At 44.2% G+C, this 26113-nt stretch overlaps 1 long non-coding RNA gene across 1 annotated transcript in view; it reads left to right on the forward strand.

Moving 5' to 3' along the window:
• Positions 1-18613, forward strand: part of LOC141130000 (uncharacterized) — a 67530-nt gene extending 48917 nt beyond the window's left edge. The window contains exons 2-3 of the long non-coding RNA XR_012241939.1: positions 17904-18034; positions 18116-18613. This is a non-coding gene — a long non-coding RNA (uncharacterized lncRNA). The remainder of the gene's footprint in view (positions 1-17903; positions 18035-18115) is intronic.
• The last annotated feature ends 7500 nt before the right edge of the window (positions 18614-26113 follow it).

Below are 26113 nucleotides of genomic sequence, written 5' to 3' on the forward strand. Positions count from 1 at the left end.
AAGGTAAAAACATTATGACTGAGAATAAATTCTAGTAATGAGGTGATAAACTCTCCATAAGTGGGATCTATGTCTCTAGCTGTGCGAAGGACATGTTTAATAGCTGCTACACCCTTCTCATGGGGGATAGAGCTATATAGAGATTCAACGTCAATTGTCACAAAAATTGCATATTCAGGAATTTCCAATTTATCAATAATTTTTAGAAAGTGCACCGTATCTTTGACAAAAGAAGGTAAGGAATAAACAAATGGTTTCAGAACTTCGTCTATCAGTCTGCTAGCATTCTCACTAATCGCCCCTATCCCGGAAATGATAGGTCTACCAGGGTTTTTTTTTATGTCTTTATGGACCTTTGGTAATGAATAAAAGACCGGTGTACGGGGGAAATTGTTCCTAATGAATTCCCATAGAGACTTTGTGATTGTCGAATTGGAATAGGCCGTGTCTATCAATGTGTAAAAATCCTGATTGTATTTTTTTACCAAACTTGCCGGTATTTGGCGATACCACTCTGGGTTGTTTAATATTTTATTGCACATCTTGATGTAATCCTCATTATTTAGAACCACAATATTTCCACCCTTATCCGCATTTTTTATTATAATTTGGTCGTTGTTTGACAATGTTTTAAGTGCTGCTGTTTCACTTCTAGTTAAGTTCCTAGGAAGTTTGGTATGAGTTTTTATCTTGTCTAGTTCTTTATCGACTAATTTTAGGAAGGCTACTGCGTTCGGATGGGTACTGGGTGCCGGACAGAAGTCCGATTTCTATTTTAGTGTGGATTTGTTACCCCTAGGGGGTTCATTAGGAGTTTCGATAGATTCTAGAATTTGGGAGAGGTTGATCTCATCTATGAGATCAGTTGGATCATTTTCATCAAGGAGGGACACCAATTGCTTTAGTGCTTGGTGTTCTTGTGGAGTAAGATCGTTTGGCCCTTCCTGTCTATGGTAGAGTTTTTTTAGGATCAATTTTCGTATAAAGAGTTGGAGGTCTTTGTAGATCTCGAATTTATCCAAATCTTGATTGGGACAGAAGTTTAAACCTTTTTTGAGGACAGCAATTTCATCGTGAGAAAGTTTGTAAGATGAAAGGTTGATTATATTTAAATCATTTGGCTCTTGTTCTTGACCAACAGTTGGAACAGTTACAGTGCTATTTGGGTGTAGGTATTGGGGTTGGATTGTGTAGGTTGTACACCCATCAAGATCTTTTCTAAAAAAGATGGGTCGTTGGAAATAGTGTCTAGTGACGTGACAGTTGAGGGGTTTGACTGGGGAGTGAGTTCCCTTATTGGGGTATGTGTGCTGATTTGTGTATTTGGTGCTTTATTGGTTAACTCGTGTGTGGATACAAGGGAGTTAGGTTTCTTAGGGATGTCAAGAGTTGGTTTCTTTGCCTGTTGTCCCTCCTTTTTTGAGTGACGAAAGTTTATCGATGTATACGGACCACATACGTGGATGGTACCGATACATCGATGACCTGTTTATTATGTGGGATGGATCGATTGATCTCCTCCAACAATGCTTGCTGAGAATGAATCGGAATGAATTTAACCTTAATTTTACAATGTCATTTGACAAGCAATGTGTCACGTTTTTGGATGTGGAGATTTTTAGAGGAGAGGGAGGCAACATTATGAGTAAACTATACAGGAAACCCACTGCGAGTAACTCAATTTTGCACGCTACTAGTTTCCACCCAAAACCCCTCCTTGATTCAATTCCATATAGCCAGTACCTTAGAGTGAGACGCAACTGCTCTAACGATGATACCTTTAGAATGGAAGCAGACAAGTTACGTGACAGACTATTAATACGGGGCTACTCTCATGCGTTACTCAAACGCTCTTTCAAAAAAGCCCTTATGCAACCAAGAAATGAGCTACTGCACTCTGAAAAAGTAAACAAAACCGGTAAAAATTACACAGACACTATTAGGATCGTCACAAAATACAGTAACCAACATAGACAAGTTCGGAATATTGTGGAAAGATACTGGCATATGTTACAATATGACCCGACTTTGGGGCCCTTTGTTCCACAGAAACCCCTTTTTACCTTTAAACGAACCTCCTCTTTAAGAGATAAAGTCACTACGAGTGAATTTAAGGGGGAAGTGGATAAAATACACTGCAAATACAAGGGAACCTTTAGATGTGGAGATTGTAACTACTGTAAATACATGCTCACGGACAGAAACTCGACCCTCCCGAATGGCCAGCTTTTCCATCCTAAACACTTTGCTAATTGTAAAACATACGGTGTGATCTATATGCTCCTGTGCGAATGTACATGCTTCTATATAGGAAAAACCAAAACAGAATTTTGGAAGAGAGCATATAGACACATCTTGAGTATGCAAACTTGTGATCCTGACCTCCCACTTGGGAGACATACTACAATAGTGCATGGGGGTAAATTTCCAAGGATCAAATTCCTTATTTTAGACCGGATACATCCGGGGCCTAGGGGAGGTGACTGGAACAAGACATTGTTACAGTTAGAATCCCGCTGGATATACAATCTAAAAGCTACCCAACCCCCAGGCTTGAACGAAACCATCTGGTTCAAGCCTTTCCTTGAAGGCTTTTCGTCAGGTGGTAGGGAGCAATGAGCAAAATGACGACCTTTAAAAACATCTCTCTAGCACCCATGCCCCCTCTCCCATATGCCATCTTAACCGGTTTACTTCTTCCTCCCCTCCCCCCTCCTCATGTAACCGTCTACCCTTATCTAGCCTAGGCCCCAGAAAAATACAACTGCCACTAAAATATATATAACATCTTTTTAAGTAGTGTAACCCCTATATGCATCTATTTTGATCACTGTCCAACAAATTTGGAGCTTCCAGTGTACATACAATCTCAGTCTGTAACTTGTTTTCTGTATGCTAAATCTAAGTGATATGTTTTGAAGACTGTGACACATTCACAGGATCTTTACTGTATACATATATGGTTAAAATGCACGATGACTTTTGTACGGTGTGGTCACCCCAACTTATACAGTTTCTGTTGATTAGTATGATCTATATATGTATTTGTATCAATTATTTCCCACAACTTGTTTTTCACTACATGAAAAATTCCAGCCTGTAAAACAGTTTTTATTGAATAGTGCAATCTATGTATGTATTTATATCATTTATTTCCTGTAATTTGTTTCTCATTACATGAAAAATCCCAGCCTGTAAAACTGTCAGTCAGCGGTGTTTTTCCCAAAAAATTGTGATTTACATGATTCCTATTTATGTATGGCTACTTGTGCCTTTACTATTCCTACCAGCGATCTGTGGTTTACCCGGCACACAAAGCCGCCTGAGCGTTCCTGGCTCATGGCGGCGTTGTGTGAGGACACAGTGTTGCTGACACTGTCCTCCATCTTGCGGGCATGCGCAGTCCACCGGGAAAGCCAGGCGGTGTAGTGGGCGTGGCCACGCCTCATCGCGGATGCCGGCGCATGCGAGGTGAGGGCCTGGCGGCGTTCGCTCCACCCGGGGGGCCATTCTGAGCGCGTCCGTCCCTCCTCTACCACAATCAGCTGTTGGTGATCACATCAGCAGCTGATTGGTGGGGAGGGCTTTATATACTTCTACACAGCCCAGACCGAGCGTCCTCTCTTGTGTGCAGGACGCTGTCGGTCTGAGCTGATGCCCAATAAGTCTATACAAAAAAGTGAGTATCTTTAATACACAATCTATTGCTTTCATTTAACCCATATGCTGCCTCTGTGATTTTAATACACAATCTATGCCTCTACTTTACCCTCATGCTGTTTTATTTATACAAGTGTACCGCTGCAGCTGTGAGAGATTCTTTATAGCTGTAGCTGAGATCCTCTGTTCCTTCTCTCTTTTCTTCCCCTCTTTCTCCTTCTCCCTCCCCCCCCCCTCTCCCCTTTCTTCCCCCTCCCCTCCCCCTCCCCCCTTTTTTCACTAATCTGAATAACATTTAACCAACCACTACTATCTTACCAAGGATAATCCAGATGTATCTGGATTACACTAACCCTTGAGAAAAATATATACCCCTAACTGTTAACAATTCCTAATTGTATAAATTATATATTTATCTAATGATATCCTCATATCTTCCCTTTCCCCTTTTGTATCAATTTCTTCCAGCCACTCAGGATACACAACTCACACCAGTTACTTTCATCACTTTCTCTTGAATCCCCTACAATAGCTGGATCAGGTATGTTGTACCCCTACTACTATAAGACCCTCTTTTCTCACAAATAAGTAATATCTTAAATCATTGATTGGTTACTACATACTTCTACATTTTTACATTTTACAGGACCCGCATCTGGCCTCAGTGGAATCTCAGATCCAAAACTTCTCTATGTCCTACATATGTGGGCTTTTTCCTCTGATTTATGAGGAATCAAACCTATCCACACACACCTATACCTAGTCATTTGTACTTGCTACGCATGAAATACTAAGACTTTGGGTATGACAATCAACCCGTATTGATCCCAATTGGGAAACACGCTGGATGGGCAGACAGTGTCAGCGCCTCTGCTTTTAACTGCTTTTCTGGAATGCGAAGCTAGTCTACATATTGCCAATGTGAGTGTAATGGAATGAAAATATAATATGTATCTTTGTCTGTGAAGCCTAATATGTATAAATACTCATGATTTCTTTGCTAAACACATTATTTCTAATTTAGAAACCCTTGCTATAACTCACATTCACCCCTGAAGAAGGAGGCTAAACATCTCCGAAACGCATCGGGTGAAAAAACATTGGTACCAATATCCAACATATGTATAAATGCATAAATCGCATTCCTTTCATTGCTCGCTATATCTATATTGTTATTGATGTTTTTAAGATGTTTTTGAAATGAATAAATTACTTTTTTTATATATTATACATTTTCTCCTATATTTATCCATACGTGCCTTTAACCGCTTGCCGACCACCGGCCGTCATTTGACGGCCAGGCGGCGCGGCTCTCGTTGCGGGAGGGCGTCATATGATGTCCTCCCATTTAAACAGGGAATGCGCGCGATCGTGCGCGCGCATCCCTGTTCCTTCGGTGGCGGCGTGTCACGGAGACACCGCTCGCCACCGAGGGGGGTGAACAGCCATTGGACATGGCTGTTTACCACGTGATCGGCCGTGATGAAGTCATGGCCGATCACAGATAGGTCCACCCCATAGTGCACGGCGCATGCGCGCGATCGTGAGCGCGCTGCACGTGCACGTCGGTGACGGAGTGTTCCGGGAACACTACTCGTCACTGACGCCGGTAAACAGCCATTGGCTGGCTGTTTACCCACGTGATCGGCTGTGATCCATTCACAGCCGATCATAAATGTAAACACAGAGCGGTAACTAGCTGTTACCAGCTCTTCTCTCCTCACACACCGTTTCCAGTGTGAGGAGAGAAGAGCCAGAAGTAGTGAGTTACCGATCTGTGTTCTGTAGTGTCTGCACCAACACCACACCTGTCCCATCGCCCCCCCCAATTGTCATCTGTCACCCAACAAAGTGCACCTGTCACATAAGGGACTGCCATCAGTGACCGTCAGCGGTGCACCTGTCACCCGTCACAAATCAGTGACCATCAGCGGTGCACCTGTCACCCGTCACAAATCAGTGACCATCAGCGGTGCACCTGTCACCCGTCACAAATCAGTGACCATCAGCGGTGCACCTGTCACCTGTCAGCCATCACCCGTCACCCATCAGTGACCGCCAGCCGTCACCCGTCACCCATCAGTGACCGCCAGCCGTCACCCATCAGTGACCGCCAGCCTTCACCCGTCAGTGACCGCCAGCCATCACCCGTCACCCATCAGTGACCGCCAGCGGTGCTCCTGTCACCCGTCACATATCAGTGACCATCAGCGGTGCACCTGTCACCCGTCACAAATCAGTGACCATCAGCGGTGCACCTGTCACCCGTCAGCCATCACCCGTCACCCATCAGTGACTGCCAGCCATCACCCGTCACCCATCAGTGACCGCCACCCGTCACCCATCAGTGACCGCCAGCCATCACCCGTCACCCATCAGTGACCGCCAGCCATCACCCGTCACCCATCAGTGACCGCCAGCCATCACCCGTTACCCATCACCTGTCACCCATCGGTGACCGTCAGCCATCACCGATCACCTGTCACCTTTTAGTGACCGTCACCCATCACCAGTAACTGTCCGTGGCCTGTCCCCCTTCAGTGACCATCGCCTGTCACACCGTCATCAGCGATCAGTGAACGTCAGCTGTCACCTATCGCACAGCCCATCAGTGACCGTCACCTGCCACCTGTCACACCGTGTCATGTCCAAAAGAGTATTCAGCAGTGAGGAGGTGTTCCAGATCCTCTCCATGACCGACGAGAGCAACGGGGAGTTCTCATCAGATTCCAATTTGGATTCTGATTCAAGTTCGGCATTTGAACCAAATAGTGAATCGACAAATGATTCGGAGGAAGAATGGGTCCCTCCCAAAAGGGCACGGCACTCTGGAAACCAGGATTATATTCCCAGGCGCTGCCACCACCAATAGGCCCCAGGAACAAATTCCCAGGCCCAGTACCAGCGCTGCCACCAGTGTTAGGCCCCGGGAACAAATGCCCAGTACTAGCGCTGCCACCACCAATAGGCCCCAGGAACAAATTCCCAGGCCCAGTACCAGCGCTGCCGCCAGCGTTAGGCCCCGGGAACAATTGCCCAGTACCAGCGCTGCCGCCGGCGATAGGCCCCAGGAACAAATGCCCAGGCCCAGTACCAGTCCTGCCACATCACGCCTGAGTACCAGCACAGGAAATTCCAATCCAACTACTGGAGTATCACACCCCCCAAGAGCCAGGGCCTCTACATACATGCCAGATGGTCTTGCCAACCCAATATGGCTGCCTTCCAACTCGGCATCGCCAATTATTCCCCCGTTCACAGCACTGCCAGGTGTGCAGACCAACACCCAAAATTTCTCAGAGATTGATTTCTTTCATATGTTTTTGCCCGACACTATGCTGCAATTTATTGTGGACCAGACAAATTTGTATGCCCAGCAATATATTGCCAACAACCCCCAATCATCCTATGCCCGTCCTTTTGAGTGGAGAGATCTGAATTTGGAGGAGTTCAAAATGTTTATGGGCCTCACCCTAAACATGGGGATTACAAAAAAAAATGAAAGACATGCCTATTGGTCCACCCACCCCATCCACAATATGCCCATTTATTCTGCCCTAATGTCCAGGTCCCGATACAAGATGATAATGCGCTTTCTTCACTTCAGCGACAACACCCAGTGCCCTCCCCACAATCATCCAAATTACGACAAGTTATACAAGATTCGCCCACTGATAAATTTCTTTTCTCAACAATTTGCAGAACTCTATGTCCCCGATCAGAAAATTTGCATCGATGAGTCCCTGGTACCCTTTCCAGGCCGGCTAGGAATAAAGCAGTATATTCCTAGCAAAAGGGCCAGATACGGAGTAAAGTTATACAAGCTATGTGAGAGAGCCACGGGATATTTGTATGCATTCCGCATATATGAAGGAAAAGATTCCCAGCTCCAGCCCCCTGAGTGCCCGGCCTACATGGGCACAACTGGAAAGATTGTATGGGACCTGGCATACCCACTTCTAAACAAAGGATATCACATTTACGTTGACAACTTTTACACCAGCCTGCCCCTTTTCAAACACTTATACATCGCAAAAACCCTGGCCTGTGGAACCTCCAGAAAAAATAGAAAGGGCTTCCCACAATCTTTAGTGAACAAAAAGCTGCGAAGGGGGGAAAGAGCATCACTGAGATGCAACGAAGTGCTGGCCTTGAGGTGGAAGGATAAGAGGGACGTGCGCATGATGTCCACCATCCATGAAGACACTGCAATTGTGGTACAAAGAAGACAAGGTCCCATTGAAAAGCCAACATGTGTCCAAGATTATAATCTCTACATGGGGGGGGTAGATTTTAACAATCAAATGATTCAGCCCTATTTGTCAATAAGGAGGTCCCGATTCTGGTATAAGAAGGTAGCAATTTATCTCATCTATTTGGCCATTTACAATTCCTACGTAGTCTACACCAAATCCATTGAAAGCCCCGCCCCCTTCCTAAAATTCATAGAAGAAGTTGTCACGTCCCTCATCTATCACCAAAGACCCCCCCAAGAAGACCTTCGCTCTGAGGCTGTTTGCCGATTTCATGAGCGCCACTTCCTCTTCAGCATTCCACCATCTGAAGCAGGCCGAAGACGGCAAAAAAAATGTCGCGTGTGCACCAAAAGAGGATTTAGAAGAGATACCAGCTACCATTGTCCCCAGTGTCCCTCCCAACCTGGCCTTTGCATTGGTGAATGCTTCCAAATTTATCACACATCCATAAAATATTAGCCCATATTTTTAACCATTTCCCCATTTTCATCATCTGTGCTGACCATTTTCCATTCTTTCCCAAATAACCATGCCACTGCCTTCCATGTGAACTGACCCTGGCCTGTTTTTTAACTATGCCTCTGCCTACCGTTTGGACTGCTTTCATGTGAACTGACCCTGGCCTGTTTTGTGACTATGCCTCTGCCTACCGTTTGGACTGCCTCCACGTGAACTGACCCTGGCCTGTTTTATCAACTACTCTACTGCCTACCGCTTGGACTGCTTACATGTGAACCGACCCTGGCCTGTTTTATGGACTATGCTTTTGCCTACCGCTTGGACTGATCTGTTGCCCTGCTACTGTAGTACACAGGGGTCTCACATATGTGAGGGGCTCCAGAATTGTTTTTCCGGTTGGAGAAAACAATTATTTTTGTTTTCTCCAGGTTTCGGAATTAGGGTCTGGAGTCCGGAGGCTTCATAGAGATTTGGGTGGGTCGAAGCCTCTACCCCTGTGCCCCTGTGCACAGGTCTTACCTGATTGTGGCCCTCAGCCTGCTGCTGACTTACTGCCACCATGCCCATGCCTGTCGCGGTACAATAATGAGTGTCTGCAGTTAACAGTGTACCAGGACCAATATTATGGCTGTGCTGGCTGTCTCTGCCTGGACAATTTCTATGGACTGTGCTGTGCCGACTATAGACAATATTCCTGCCTGCTGCCTGGATAGTTAATATTGCTGTCGCTAAGCATCTCCCTGCCTGCTGCCTGGACCAGTGCTCTCCACTGTGGATACTACTAAAAGCACAGGTAATGCTTTTTTTTTTTACCCTTTCTGCAATAGAATTTATTTTGGATTGTAATTCTTGGTATGTGCATGCTATGTGTTAGAAATATGAAGGGTTTTCAAAAATGATAGGTTGCCAGGAAATTATATATGTCATTTATGCTCCTAGAACGCCTGATGGTGCTACTTTGATGTTGGGCCTCTGTATGTGGCCAGGCTGTGTAAAAGTCTCACACATGTGGTATCGCCATACTCAGGAGGAGTAGCAGAATGTATTTTGGGGTGTCATCTTTGCTACGTACATGCTATGTGTTGGAAATATCTGATAAATAGACAACTTTGTGTAAAAAAAAATGCATTTTCATTTTTTTCCACATTTTCCAAAAACTTCTGGAAAAAAATGAACCGTTCAAAAGACTCATTATGCCTCATAGATTATACGTTGGGGTGTTTGCTTTCCAAAATGGGGTCAGTTTGGGGGCAATTCTATTGTCCTGGTGCTCCAAAAGTGTAAATGGTGGTTGAGAAATGAGATGTGTCATTTAGGCTCGTAGAACGCATGAAGATGCTACTTCAATGTTCGGCCTTTGTATGTGGCCAGGCTGTGTAAAAGTCTCACACATGTGGTATTGCCATACTCAGGAAGAGTAGCAGAATGTATTTTGGGGTATAATTTGTTGTATGCATATGCTCTGAGAGAGAAATAACCTGTTAATATGACAATTTTGTAAAAAAAAAAAAAAATCTTCATTTTGCAAAGAATTGTGGGAAAAAATTACAACTTAAAAAAATTCACCATGCTACTTACTTAATACCTTGGAATGTCTACTTTCTAAAAAGGGGCCATTTAGGGGGTATTTGTACTTTTCTGACTTGTTAGTGTACCAAGAAATGAGATAGACCATCAGTACATCTGTGTGATCAGATGTGATCAATTTTCAGTGATTGGCACCATAGTTTGTAGACTCTATAACTTTCACAAAGATCAAATAATTTACACTAATTTGGGTTATTTTTACCAAAGATATGTAGCAGTATAAATTTTGGCCATAATTTATGAAGAAAAATTACTAATTTGCAAAATTTTATGACAGAAACAAAGAAAAAGGCATTTTTTTCACAAAATTTACGGTCTTTTTTATTTATAGCACAAAAAATAAAAAACCCACTAGTGATTAAATACCACCAAAAGAAAGCTCTATTTGTGTGAAAAAAAGGACGCAAATTTCATATGGGTACAGTGTTGCACGACTGAGTAATTGTCATTCAAAGTGTGAGAGCGCTGAAAGCTGAAAATTGGTCTGGGCAGGAAGGGGGTGTAAGTGCACTGTATTGAGGTGGGTAAAGTCCACCATTAGGGGAACTTTCTTTTTGCTTGACTTTCATGTTCATGGGCACAGTAATCAGTCGTAGTAAACATTGTTTGTTTGCCAACTAAATACAATGTTTTTGCCAGATACAGGGTTGACTACATTTGGTCATGATAATTTGTATTAAAAGTTTAGGACATTGTTGTCTAGATGTGTTTGAAACTAGAAGGAATTGCAAACTTGATTCAGTGTAATGTAAGGAGAGGACACTCAGGAGCACTAAATCATGTCTTCAGCTTTGAACTCTGCCCAAACAGACAATTGTACCCCACTTCCAAGCAATGTTACTATTTCCGGGGGGGCGTGACCGGATGCCAGAGTGAGAGCGTGCGATTCTCCCCCAGCCCCATGCCTCCGTGTCCACGGGATCCAGCCAGCGTCCTGGCCTGACAGTCGTAGCCTCTCTCACCCTGCAGATCCCGGCGCTCTCCCGGCTGCCTGGCTCCCCTAGTTCTGTCCCCCCAGCGGCGCAGTGTCATAGCCGCTCGGGAAAGCATTCAGCTCGGAGCCCACGGAGCGGGGCGGAGGAGTCCAGGCTGCCTGCCTGTGTCAGTTGCCTGGCAACGGCCTCGGCGTCGGCGAGGAGAAGCGGTGTGGACGGCGTGCACCGCCGGCGAGGGGATTAACCCCCAGAGGCGTCCCTGCGCTGCCCAGGTATTTGGCAGCACCAAGGTACCATCTTTTGCAGCTATACCTGGGACGGACTGTTTCTTCCTATCTTTCTCTTCAAGGCTCAGTCTTCTAGCTCTCTACTACTGATAGGGGGAGGGGGTGGTTTAGGTGGGCCCAGGCAGTTTTGATATACTGCCATCCAGTGATCAATCTGGCATTTGGCAAGCTTGGGCTATCTGATACTCTGATACTCTGCGATTTGTGCCTGTTAGAGGAGGGGATACCCCCTGGTGACTAGCGAAGGGTCGCGACAAATAGAGCAACGCTGACCCCTCTCCATATTATACTAATTGTATTGAACTGTAACACCGCCTAAGCTTAAAAGTGGACAACCACCTAAGTAGTATCCGTAAACAGGCGAAGGCAAAGAGAGGGAGAAAGGAAAGCACTAACCCCGCGAGCGGCTCAAACCTTTCACACACTCCCTTGATTCACCTAAAAAGCCATGACCAGGAAAAGGGGAGAGGAACTGCAACAGCAGGACAGCGCCAGCTCTCAAACGACCCGCACATCAAAGGAAAAGGCGAACCAGGCAGCAGCTGCCGCCGCGGCTAAACTGGAAAAATTTTCGCATCTCCCTACCCCATCCCCATCCAAAAACACCCAGCAGCAACAGGATGGGCCGCATGCAGGGGGCTTAGGGGACAGGAGGAGCCTAGGAAAAGGACCAGCGGCGTCACACACAACAAAAACGGTGAGCAGCAATAGATCTACTGGCGAATCCGCGGGACCAGCAGCTAGCAAGATTGCGGCGCATGACGCCCCATTAGAGCCCAAACCCACATTAAAAGATGTCCTATGCGCTGTTAATTCTTGCAAGGCCTCCTTAAGCGACTTGTGCGACCAGCTGATGGGATTAAAAGAAGAGATAACTACGCTAAATCAAGAACTGCAAAGGACTATTGCTAGAACAACTGCACTGGAGGAGAGAGTTAGTCAGGCTGAGGACGAACTAATCCCATTGAGGCAAGAGCTCAAATCATTAAAATTGCAGATGGGCTTGCATAAAGGCAAAATAGAGGAAATGGAGAATAGGTCTCGCAGGAACAATGTGAGGATAGTAGGCCTACCGGAGCGGTGCGAGGGTCCCCAACCTGAGGAGTTCCTGGAGAGGTGGCTTAGGGGAGTGTTTGGGATGGAAACCTTCTCCCACCTCTTCGCTATTGAAAGAGCTCACAGAGTTCCATCCAGGGCCCCAGCACCTGGAGGACACCCTAGGCCAATAATAATGAAGCTCCTTAATTACAGAGACAAGGTAACGCTGATGCGTAGGGCTAGAGAGCTGGGGGACATTTTATATAATGGAGTCAAGATTTTATTTTTTCCCGACTACTCCCCAGACCTACAGAAACGGAGGGCTGAATTCAGGGACATTAAGCGTAGCCTGCGGCCCTACAATCTAGAATATGCTCTGTTGTATCCTGCACGATTGCGTATCTCTGCCCTGGGGTCCACCCACTTTTTTGACACTATAGCGGGGGCAACAAAGTGGCTAGACGACAACAAAGCGGATTTGCAGAGCTAGTGTTCAAATAAGACCAAACCTGGATAGGAAAAGAGGACAATGTGAAATTTTTTTTTTTTTTTTTTCTCTTGGGTTTTTTTTTTTTGTTTCTCTTTTTTGTTTGTTATCCTTTTTTGTCTTTTTTTTTTTTTTTTCCCATAGCAACCAGCAATGGTCACGGGGACGCGGGAGGGGGGAAGGGGGGGGGGGTGTGAGATGGGAACACGGAGAAAGGATGTGATCTCACTAGTTTTGTATGCTTTAAATGTTGTCTTGGGGTTTTGGAAGAGGGTGGAGGGAGGGGGGAAGGGGGGTAAGAATGTGGTAGCGAGTTATAATATATTTTTTCAGCACAATCATGGGGAGGTATTCTTAGTATGGCTGGGAGGGGAGAATAAGGTCACAAGCACAGCCCCTAGGGCTAGCCTAATTAGGCAGAGGGGGGGTCACAAACATGGGTGGTAACAAGGGGGGTGCACAAAGCTGTGGGTGGGGAGGGAGGGGGGTCTATAGTGAGACATAGGGCTAGGCAATGGGGCAAATACAAGGCACATATAGTCACGAAGGGTGGGCCTGTAATAATAAATGTAAAGTATACTAGCACGTGGAGTTTGCACTTGCAGCTTGGAAATACGGGGGGGGGAGCCCCCGGACGCGGGGGCCCTCCGCCCGTCCCCAATCTATTTATTTTTTATTCTTTGTCTTTTTTTAACACAACCATAGTGCTCACGAACAATTTGGCATTCACCAGCACACAAACAAAACGCCCTCTCCTTTTGGATATTCTTCCCTTTTTTTTTCTTGGGTTCTCTTTTCTTTTTTTTTTTTTTTTCCTTTTTCTCGTCTCTTCTTTTTTTTTTTCTCCTCCCTCTCTTCTTGATGCACTCTTGCCTTCTCTATCAAAACATTTCTTAAAATGCTAAAGATAGGCTCTTGGAATATCAGGGGTATGGGTGACCCAGTTAAAAGGGCAGCAGTTTTTGCAGTAATGGAAGCTCATGGCGTTGGACTGGCTTGCCTGCAGGAAACTCACCTCACTAACGATACCAAACTACATGTTCGGAACTATAAATTTCAAGCACAGTATCATTCAGTCCACACCTCATATTCAAGAGGGGTGAGCATATTGGTGGGGAGAGGCATCCCGTTTTCCTGCAGGGAAGCCAGAATCGACACGTTGGGTCGTTATGTCTTTTTAAGTTGCGTCATAGAAAACAAGCCTCTGGTAATAGCAAATATTTATATCCCTCCCCCGTTTAAAACAGAGATCATTTTGGAGCTGCTGGAATTTGTGGAGAACAAGCTAGATGTACCGATAATTTTGGTGGGGGATTTTAATGCAGTTTTGGATAATAAAATGGACCGTTTTCCGCCTATAAATCGGGCAGAAAGGCTATCGGAAGGCCGCTTAGGCCAATTTCTGGTAGAAGTCGGGTGGTGTGACCTGTGGAGATCCCATAACCCAAAAACCCGACAGTACTCTTGTTATTCGGGATCCCACTCCACTCTTTCACGAATAGATATGGCAGTAGGCAACAGTGAAGCTCTGCAAATAATAGGGGACATAGAGTATAAGCCGAGGGGTATCTCAGACCACTCCCCCCTGATCCTGACCCTGAATTTAAATGTTAGACCTAGCCGGAAAAGGTGGACAATAAAACCATTATGGTTGGATTTAATAAGCAGCCCAGCAGAAATTACTTCCAAACTAAAAGAGTTTGTAACGTTCAACGTAGACACAGCCCCTGCGGGGATAGTGTGGGACACTTTAAAAGCGTTCCTTAGGGGACTACTACACCAACAGGTTGTCATAGTTAAGAAAAAATCAAGGGAATGGGAGGTGAGGGCCAGTAGGGAGGCTATGGAGTCAGAGGCACAGTATGTGACGGACCCAACCCCCGCAAAGCAAGAGGTCTGGCTCAGTAAACAACTAGAATATAGGGAATTAATTAACAGAAGAGCAGAAAATAAAAGACTGTTCCAAAAGCAAAACTACTATGGCGAAGGGGAGAAAGTAGGTCGGATGCTGGCACTTATAACTAAGTCTAACCTTTCCCCATCGGCCATTCTTTCAATTAGGACACTGGCTGGCGAGGTTACCTCCGAACCTGCTAAGGTCCTAGAGACCTTCACCGCGTTCTACAGGGACCTGTACAGGTCGCGCCGGAGGTCGAACCGGCGCGATATGGATGGGTTTGTGGAGGGGGTGGATATGCCAGTGCTTTCGGAAGGGGATAGGAGCGAGATGGAGTCCCCCCTGACCCTGGAGGAGCTGCAAAAGGCTGTTACAGAGCTGTCAGGCCAGAAATCCCCTGGCCCGGATGGTCTGCCATTGGAGATCTATAGAAAGTATGGGGAGGTCCTACTTCCGGAGCTGCTAAAAGTACTGGAACAAGCATCTAAGGATGGGAGGCTACCCTCATCAATGTTGGAGGCTGACATAGTGGTGATACCAAAAGAGGGAAGAGACCAACTGGAAGTCACCTCATATAGACCAATATCACTGCTGTGTTCAGACGCCAAGATTGTAGCAAAGGTGCTAGCGTCCAGATTAAACAAATGTATTGCAAAACTCGTGCACTCAGATCAATCGGGATTTATTCCCGGTCGGTCCACCAGCACCAACATTAGAAGGGCATATTTGAATATCCAGGTTCCAACGGAGAACGCGGGGCCTAGAGCCATACTGTCTTTGGACACCGCCAAGGCCTTCGATAGCCTGGAGTGGGAATATCTTTGGTGGGTGCTGGAGAAGTTTGGATTTGGTCCCATATTCATCAATTGGTTAAAAATTCTTTACAACCATCCAAGGGCAAAACTCAAAATAAACAACGACTATTCGGAAAGCTTCCCCCTCGAAAGAGGGACAAGACAGGGTTGTCCCCTATCCCCGTTGTTGTTCGTCTTGGCTATGGAGCCACTGGCGGGAGTGGTGAGATCATCACCTGATCTACAGGGTTTCCGTAGAAAAGGCGAGGAAGAGAGAATAGCGCTTTTTGCGGACGATGTTCTATTCTTCCTTGGGGATATACCCTCCTCATTGGAGAAAGTAATGCACCTAGTGGAGGAATTTGGAAAACTCTCAGGGCTGAATACCAATTGGGAGAAATCATCGCTCCTACCGGTCGATCCACTGACCAGTTCTATCTCAATGAGCTTACCCCAACTGAGAGTTACGGGGAAAATGAAGTACCTGGGTGTCGTGATGTCCAAGGACCCTGGTACTTTCATCGAAGACAACCTGGCCCCCCTCTTATTAAAAATTAAAAAAAAATGTGACATCTGGTGTAGACTCCCCCTTTCTATGGCAGGCCGGGTTAACTTGATCAAGATGGTATGGCTGCCCCAGCTACTATACTTGCTCCACAACTCCCCAGTATGGATTGGGGAGAAGTGGTTCCAAAGAATCCAATCCCTTTTTAGGGAACTAATCTGGAAAAAAGGACAGGCCAGGATAAGCCTACAAAAGTTGCAATGCCCCGCCACGGAGGGGGGACTGGGGGTCCCACACCCGTTTACCTACTTTCTGGCAGCACAGTTGCAGCAACTTGGGGGATGCGCCATTGACGGGGGGGGAAGCAAGAACGCCCAGATTGCTCTGCAGAGAAGCCCACATAGCTCACTGGTTGAGGCACTGGAGGCAGACTCATTCCAGGGAGAGACTTCGACACTTAAAATGATCACTAGGGTCTGGCAGACAGCTAAGCGAATAATGGGGTACAAGGGACTTTCAGAATACTCACCAATCTGGAACAATAAGAATCTGCAGGAACTATTACCTGTCGATAGGAACAAACTGTGGGAAAGGAACGGGATTCGTCGACTGACTCAGATATATGAAGGGAATTCCCTGAAACCCTTTGAGGAACTAAGGCACGAATACGGGCTACCAAGCCGTGTACTCTATAGCTATTTACAGATCAGACACGCCCTAAGCAAGCAGTTCGGGAGCCAACCCCCCACATGGTGTAATATCCCACTATTACAAACAATAATAAAATCAGAGACCTCCAAGGGGTTAATCGCAGAGATATATACTCAACTAATAAAGAAAATGAATACGCACGTAGGTTCTTTCGGGGGTAGGGACAGATGGGCGGCCGATGTGGGGGAGATAACGGACACACAGTGGAAAAGGATTTTGGAATTAGGACCGGAGGTGTCGGTCTCTCCCTCACATAAGGCCTCCCATCTGATGCTATTGCACAGGTCCTACTATACGCCAAAAAAGCTCTTTATGTTTGGCCGTCGAATCAATGATGAGTGCCCCAGATGCAGGGAAACAGGAGATCTGATCCATATGTTTTGGAGATGTCCAAAACTAGTGAGATACTGGTCTGAGATTGTAAAGAAAATAAACACCACGTTTAAAATTAAGCTAGAGATAGATCCTAGGACCTGCGTGCTGGGGCACGTTACTAATGATCTAAGAGACAGGAACACGGCGGTTGCGGTAGCAAGATGCCTGTTCCAAGCCAGAAAATTAATCGCACAGTCTTGGCAATCAAGAACTCCTCCTACCCCGGAAGATTGGTTGGGAGCTGTTAACTCCACAGTGTGGAATGAGAGAACATTCCACACTAGGTCAAGCAGTTACAATAAATTCATAGGAATGTGGAACCTCTGGATTCAAACAATGCCGTCCCCCTCATCCATACTATCCTAGGGCCGAGAACATCCGCTTCCTATTAATGGGGTGGGTTGAGCTAAGAGCAGCCCAGAGGTCAGAGCCGAGAAGAAAGAGAAAAAAAGGAAACAATGGATGGAACCTAGGTGCCTTGCACATATAGGGGATAAACAGGGGGGGGGATATAGGAGGGCGGATGGGGGGATACACCAGATAGGAAAGTATCAACACATATAGCTATGAACAATAGCTTCACGCGAATAGACGGCTAACTGGCCCTGTATGTTATGTACCTTGTAAGGCGATATCATTGCAACTGTGTATACCGAAATTTATATTGTAATACAATACCTGCACAGCCTAATGCTTTAAAAAAAAAAAAAAAAAAAAGGGGGAAAGCACTGTATGGCCGTAATGATGTGACTGGATTTGGGACATACGTGAACAACATACTGACGATAGTCCCTGGACAAAGTTAACTGAAGCGGCAAAAAAAAAAAAAAAAAAAGAAAAAAAAAACAAATGTTACTATTTCCGGCCTCTAATATCTGTGTGCTAAGTATACCTTTTGTTTCATTCTCATAGGGGAGAAAAGACTCAGGATGTCTGAGGACTCCAGGACCCCCCCCCCCCACCTCTTGAAGAAGGGGACCAGTAAACACCACAAGCTGAGGATGTGGAGGAAGGAGAGGTGGTGGAAATTGTCACCACAACAGGTGAGTGTCTGACACCACAGATTCAGGTAATAGATGTATGCCAGCATATTTATAATACATGGTGTGTATTTTTTCTTTTAGGTGATGTGCATGTTGTTGAAGAACAAGCTCCTAATTTCATCACTGACAGTGCCCAAAGGCTTATCCAGGAGATCATGTATTGTAGTCAGGATTTAGACTTTATAAAGCAAAAAACACATGTGATTGAAGTCAAACTGAAGAACATGATTGATTTACTAGGAAGAATATAAATACCCAAAAAATGCCACTTTTTTTTTTGTTTTTAACAATTTTTTATGCATTGTAAAAGCCAGATTTTGAAGATGCACACAATGTGTCAACATGTGCTATCTGCCATCAGGGGATATCAATGTACGCGTTTTGTGGCTGCAACCCCTTCCTTTCAATGTTGAACTTTGTAAGTTCATGAGTTGTGTATGTTATGTTTTGAAACATGCCTGTTTATGTACCCTAAAAAAATTCAAGCTAAAACTTTAAGAAACCTATATTTTTTGATTTTAAAAAAAAAAAAAGTTTTACAACGCACATGTGCACGGAGTAAAAGGTTTTATACTCAACAATGTGTGACTTCTTCTTTCAATGATCAATACCAGTTTTTGTATTCAGTTTGTGTTTACAGTGACAATGGGTGTTATTTAATAATGGAAAAACCACTTGGCACTACAAGTGCACTAGGAGAACCTAAGAGACAGCAGAGAAACACAAGCAGTAAATGAAAATCAAGATTTTATCTGATAAAATAGAAAATTTATTCCAAATTGGCTGACAAAGCAATGGCCCCCCTACCCGTAAAATATTTGACATATTTTTCTGTACTTCATGGGCGCTTTGGGGGGGGCAAGCCAGGACGGCCTGCTTCCAGGGCCGTCAGTGTTTCATTAAGTCCGGCCTCAGGCCCAACTGAGGCAACATATTTTGGATTATTTCCTTTTAAAAAGTTGAGCAGTATGCAGCAAGATAACACAATGTGGTTTAGTTTGTACTCCTCCATATTTATGGAAGTTAAAAATAGGCGGAACCGGCTGGCCATTATCCCAACTGCATTCTCCACAACTCTTCTGGCCAGCCGGTAATTAAAAACTCTCTTCTCTGGGGTTAGGGTCCTCTGGGGGAATGGCCTCATCACGTGATCACCCAGACCGAATGCCTCATCTGCGACAAACACAAACGGTAGTCCTTCAACGTTATCTTCTGCAGGTGGCAATCCCAAGCCACCACTCTGGAGATGTCGAAAGAACTCGGTCGAAAGAAGACTCCACCATCTGACATCCAGCCATTCCTCCCCACGTCCACATACAGAAACTCATACGTCACAGACACCAGCGCCATCAACAAAATACTATGAAACCCCTTATAGTTATAATAGTATCGCCCCGATTGGGATGGTGGTACAATGTGGATGTGTTTCCCATCAATTGCCCCTCCACAGTTGGGAAAGTCCCAACGGTCGGCAAAGTGGGATGCCACAATCTGCCATTCCTGTGGCGTTGAAGGAAACTGTGGAGTCAAACAAAAACATAAAAAGTAGTCATTTTGCACATAAACATTGCAAGCAGATTAGACACAAACATTCTTGGCCAACACCGGTATAACATTTTTTTGAAGAAGTATTTAAGAGCAAAAATATAAGGTCCATTTAGCAGATTCAACCCCCTCTGATGGCCCATTGTAACAATTTTAGGGGGAGGGGAGATGTTTTGGACAGGTAACCCTCTCCACTTCATTGAGAGCTCAATGCATAAATAATGTTTGTTACTTTTGGCCAGCCCCTCCTTACTTACACTATTGGCAGCCCACTGGACAGGTAAGAAGTGTCATAATACAAATATATGAATACACACTGTACAAATTGAAGCACATTTTTACATTCTGCAATTAACTAGCAAGATAATAGGAGAACCAAACTTTAAACAGTACCATTTGAAAGTATTCAGGCAGGCCCTTGCACTACATGCTTTGGTATATTAATCCATAAATATGAACACAAAAGAGGTAGGTATAGTGTGTATGGGTTTGGCAAAGTCAGCAGATAGAGGATTGGTATGGGTTGATTTAGCGGTTGGGGAGAGGGAGGGTTCAAAATGATTTTGGGACTGCAAAAAAAAGCCTCTGGCACTCTGCCTGAATTTAAGGACACAAATAACATTTGTACACATTTTAGGGGGTGTTTAGGGTAAAGCACTACTATGGAGCTGACAAAATACATTGTTAAGTGACTAGGCTAGGTGGATATGGGCCCATGATAGCATGCTGGGGAGGTTAATGAAGGCAAATATGCATGAAGGACAAAAAAAGAAGTTTAAAAACTGCCAGCATGCATGGGCACAAAGGGGACATTTCCAGCATATTACAAACATGGTAATTAGGGAATGATTAAATAAATACATTAGCAAACATTAAATACATAGAATGTGATGTTAAAGGAGAAAACTTACCCTAATATAGTCCTTCTGCAGGACCTGAATGATGGCAGAACAGGTTCTGGAATAATGATCCCCAGAGCCTAGGGGGAGATGCCTGTCGAGAACTTGAGGTCCTGCAGACTTCTCCCAGTCGCCAAGTACTAAAACGTGGCGACTAGCTTTTGTTCGGGAGTGATGGCTTGCCGCGTGCAGGTGTCCTGCCTGCTAATATAAGGGGACAGCAAAGCCAACAAACGGTGAAAAATGGGGTCTGTCATCCGGAGATAATTCCTGAAATCATCAGGGTTATTCTCCTGGATCTCCCACAACAAAGGCATGTGAGAGAATTGGCCACACTGGAGCAACCAATTCTTGGTCCATGAACTCCACCCCAACCCGTTCATGGACTGGGCTTGGGTCACAGTAAGAACCCCAACACCAAGCCCCCGCACAGCACAAACTCTACGACGAGGATGTACCCGCAACATGGCTTCCAAACGGTCAGCTGGTCAGAACGAACTAAACAAAAAGCACTGAAAAACAGCAAGGCCTGAAAGAACGAGCTGAAAATCAGAAACGAGCGGACAAGAACGCGCTGAACATCAAATACGGTACTATAAATAGCACACACTGACAAACAAATGCGAACTGACTACACGCACTGAAGAACAGATACAAACCCACAAGCACAAACTGAAGAGCAGCAACGATCGGAGTCTGAAAAGCACGAATCATCTCTCACCAAACTTCTACTAACACAAGATAAACACGAGCCCAAAGGGTGGCGCACTTGGTATTGAACTTCCCTTTTCTAGTCCCATCGTACGTGTTGTACGTCACTGCGTTCTTGGAGGTTGGAATTTGGTGTGACTGTGTGTGTGCAAGACAAGCTTGAGCGGAATCCTATCGGAAAAACCATCCAAGGCTTTTCCGACGAGAATTCCGATCATGTGTACGTGGCATAACATTCTTGTTGCATTCTTTATAAAGTCTGAATGCTGATGATGATCCCTCAACCTTGTATTTTTTGAAGGCCTTCTCCTTTGCTTTTATATGCATTTTTACTACATAGGCGTCTTCTAATTGTTACAGTACTCACATGTAACTTTAGACCTTCTTTGATCACCCTGGAGCTGATCATTGGTTGAGTCTGCCATTTTGGCTATTCTTCGATCCATTTGAATTGGAGTTTTCCATTTTCTTCCATGTCTTTCTGGTTTTAGTTGCCATTTTAAAGCATATGAGATCATTTTAGCTGACCAGCCTATCAGTTTCTGTACTTCTTTATATGTTTTCCCCTCTCCAATCAACATTTTAATCAAAGTACGCGGTTTAAAGCAGGGGTCCACCTTTCTATCGTTTTTTTTTTTTTGGAGTTCATTCACAAACTTTTCTTCTTATGATTATCTACTCACATGTTCTGTGTAATAAGTCCGCCTGTGTCCGATTTCGTTGTAAAGAATAACTTATAAAATTCACTGAAGGCGGTTTCCATCTTCATCGTGGGCATTTGAAGCCCACAAGCATGTATTTCCTGGATGCAGTAAATGCTGTGCTCCCAGAATTCACCGAGATGTTGTGATGATGCTGTTGCACAATGCATGCTGGGAAGCCTGAGACTAGCTCCCAGGGGACTGTGGGAGGTCTGGGAGAGGCTAGAAACACGCCTACTCCCATGGGAGGAAAACCAGGAAGTGCTAAGAAGATTAGAAAAAAAAAAGGTAATTACGGCAATTTAAATTTTTTTACACAGCATGTCAGCATCTAGGCAAGGAAGAGAATGCATAGAGATAATGTTCAAAATTTGGGTGGAACCCCACTTTAAATCAAAGAACAATGTCTGGACCGACCCATTTAATTTGATTTTCAGAGAGAAATGCACTATACCCAGCATGTACAACATTTGCTGCCTTTGTCCTTAAATAAGGGGCACCTGTTTTTTCACAGACATAATGACCTCGCTATGGAACTCCACACTGCTATTATTTTGAACACGCCCCTTCATGCTGCTGATTCAATTACACAGAATCAGCAGCATGCATGTCATGACTATTGGGACTGGTGGTTTTCTATTACTCTACTACACCCAATAGTAAATTATTTGCCATGTAGAAATATAATTTACAGTGCCTTGAAAAAGTATTCACACCCCTTGACATTGTCCACATTTTGTCATGTTACAACCAAAAACGTAAATGTATTTTATTGGTATTTTATGTGATAGACCAACACAAACTGGCACATAATTGTGAAGTGGAAGGAAAATGATAAATGGTTTTCAAAATTTTTTACAAATAAATATGTGAAAAGTGTGGGGTACATTTGTATTCAGCCCCCCTGAGTCAATACTTTGTAGAACCACCTTTCCCTGCAATTATAGCTGCAAGTCTTTTTGGGTATGTCTCTACCAGCTTTGCACATCTAGAGAGTGACATTTTTGCCCATTCTTCTAGGATGGAGAGCATCTGTGAACAGCAATTTTCAAGTCTTGCCACAGATTCTCAATTGGATTTAAGTCAGGACTTTGAATAAGCCATTCTAACACATGATGATGCTTTGATCTAAACCATTCCATTGTAGCTCTGGTTGTATGTATAGCGTCATCATCCTGCTGAAAGGTGAACCTCTGCCCAAGTCTCAAGTCTTTGCAGACTCTAAAAGGTTTTCTTCTAAGATTGCCCTGTATTTGGCTCCATCCATCTTCCCATCAACTCTGACCAGCTTCCTTGTCCCTGCTGAAGAAAAAGCATCCCCACAACATGATGCTGCCACCACCATGTTTTACGGTGGGGATGGTGTGTTCACGGTGATATGCAGTGTTAGCTTTCCGCCACACATAGCATTTTGATTTTAGGCCAAAAAGTTCAATTTTAGTCTCCTCTAACCAGAACACCTTCTTCCACGTGTTTGCTGTGTCCCCCACATGGCTTCTCGCAAACTGCAAACAGGACTTTTTATGCCTTTCGTTCAACAATGGCTTTCTTCTTACCACCCTTCCATAAAGGCCAGATTTGTGGAGTGCACAACTAATAGTTGTCCTGTGGACAGATTCTCCTACCTGAGCTGTTGATCTTTGCAGCTCCTCCGGAGTTACCATGGGCCTGTTGGCTGCTTCTCGGATTAACGTTCTCCTTGTCTGGCCTGTCATATACTGCGATTAAATTACACACAGTAAACACCCACTCTGGGGAGTGGGTGTGAAATGATCATAACCCTACACAGGTACCATCCCATAGGAATCTGTACAAGGATAGAGCAAGATTGGGTGGGACTTTACATAAATAAATTACACACAGGTGGACAATCATAGCAACTTGGAGATGACATACTGAGGTATAGGACAGTTGTCCATCATAAAGAATCACTTGAAAAGCAACATGGTGGGGTAATTTGGGATGTCATCTCCAAATTGCTATGACTGTTTTTATGAATATGTGGTTAATAATTTGATTGTTATGCTTATTTACCATGCATCTACTCGTTTTGCTATGTCAGGTTTTTTAATGTATTGAATAAAACATGTCTTCTTACATTGAGTCACCTTTTAGTCATGCTAGACCTACCTCATTTAAAGTCCCAAACCCTCTTTTTCTTGCATATAGATAAGGATAGAGATGTGTGATCTCGCACACCTCATTTAAAGTCGCAAACCCCTCTTTTTGCTTCATACCTCAGAGAAAGCCACTTTATATAAAGGGTGCAAAGTTTGCACACTAACGTGGTTTAAACAGATTTGACACTTTTATCGATTTACAAGAATACATTAGGAAGCTTGGTATTAAAGAGGTTGTAAACCTCCATTTTCAAGTTGTACCTATAGGTAAGCCTATAATAAGACTTACCTATACAGTAGGTACAGTAAATATCTCCTAAACGTGCGCCGCATAGGAGATATTTACTTTGTACTGTGCCGATGATGTCATCAGTGCATGCGCTGTGAAGAAACGTTCTCCGTGCCGTCTCTTCACTAGCGAGTGCCGTGATTGGCGGCTTCTGCGCGAAGGCCAGTCACGCAGCCAGAGTCCGCGGCCCTGGGAGGAAGAGGGGCAAACATGGATGCGGCCTGCAGCAGGGACAGCGCGGGCTTCATTTGCAGGTAATTGTCACATAATGTGCTAGTATTTGCGATGCATACTAGCACATTATGCTTTTACTTTGCAGGGAACAAAAATGAAGTAAAACCCATCAGGGTTTACTTTCTCTTTAAGAGACATTTTCTCAATAATCCTAAAACATCTCATGGGAATAAGGAGCATGTGGGAGAGGTTAAACATTCTGGTTTATCTAATGCTTCCCTATTTAACCCCCTAGATGGTTTACCATCTAACCTGACAGTGTTTAGGGATTTGGTCATAAAAGATCTGGATCGTATTAAAAATCAGAAGAGGGACAATGATGTAGAGTTGGGTATCAAATCCCTATGAGATAAATAATTTAGGCTGGCCATACGCGAATCATTAATGGGCAGGCTGAATGAACCAAGTTGATCGATCAAATTGGGTACAACCAGCCTGACGGATCCTTAATTTCTGTCTGTGTTGATGAGGGAATAGGTCACATTTCTTTCCTGCAACCCGTGAGGGGCATTATCCTACTTCAAAAACAGGATTATTTAGAGGAAGTTCAAAACATTATCTGATGAGAATTAACAAAATAATATTGTAATTTCTAATGTAATTATTATAAATCATTTATTAGGTGTATACGTATGTAAAATAAAAATTCAAACGCTTGTATCAAGGTGTATGTAAGGTCGCTGCTTGACACGAATAGTGTTCCCACATAAACTATGTAAAAAAATAAAGTAAAAAAGTGCCACGCTACTTCCTCCAAAAATTATATAACAAATATGAAAAATCTCCAACAGTGATAATAGTGCCACCCAGTGGCAAACGTGGATAATGTAATTAGAAACTTATATTACAATAATAGCGGTGAGACCCTCCTGCATATGAATCTCATATTGCAACAGTAGTGGTGAGAATCTCCTGCAAATAAATCAATATATATTAATGGAATATATTAAACACATACATATATATACAGTTCCTTGAAAAAGTATTTGCCTTGAAATTTTCCACATTTTGTCATGTTACAACCAAAAAACGTAAATGTATTTTATTGGGATTTTATAAGATAGAACAACACAAAGTGGCACATAATTGTGAAGTGGAAGGAAAATGATATATGATTTTCAAACTTTTTTACAAATAAATTTGTGAAAAGGATTGGTGTGCATTTGTATTCAGCCCCCCTTTACTCTGATACCCCTAACTAAAATCTAGTGGAACCAATTGCCTTCAGAAGTCACCTAATTATTAAATAGAGTCCACCTGTATGTAATTTGATCTCAGTATAAATACAGCTGTTCTGTGAAGCCCTCAGAGGTTTGCTAGAGAACCTTAGTGAACAAACAGCATCATGAAGGCCAAGGAACACATCAGACAGGTCAGAAATAAAGTTGTGGAGAAGTTTAAAGCAGGGTTAGGTTATAAAAAAATATCCCAAGCTTTGAACATCTCACGGAGCACTGTTCAATCCATCATCGGAAAATGGAAAGAGTATGGCACAACTTACCAAGACATGGCCATCCACTTAAACTGACAGGCCGGGCAAGTAGAGGATTTATCAGAAAAGCAGCCAAGAGGCCCATGGT

This window comes from Aquarana catesbeiana, linkage group LG02 (genome assembly GCF_042186555.1).
Source record: "Aquarana catesbeiana isolate 2022-GZ linkage group LG02, ASM4218655v1, whole genome shotgun sequence".
NCBI lineage: Eukaryota > Metazoa > Chordata > Amphibia > Anura > Ranidae > Aquarana > Aquarana catesbeiana.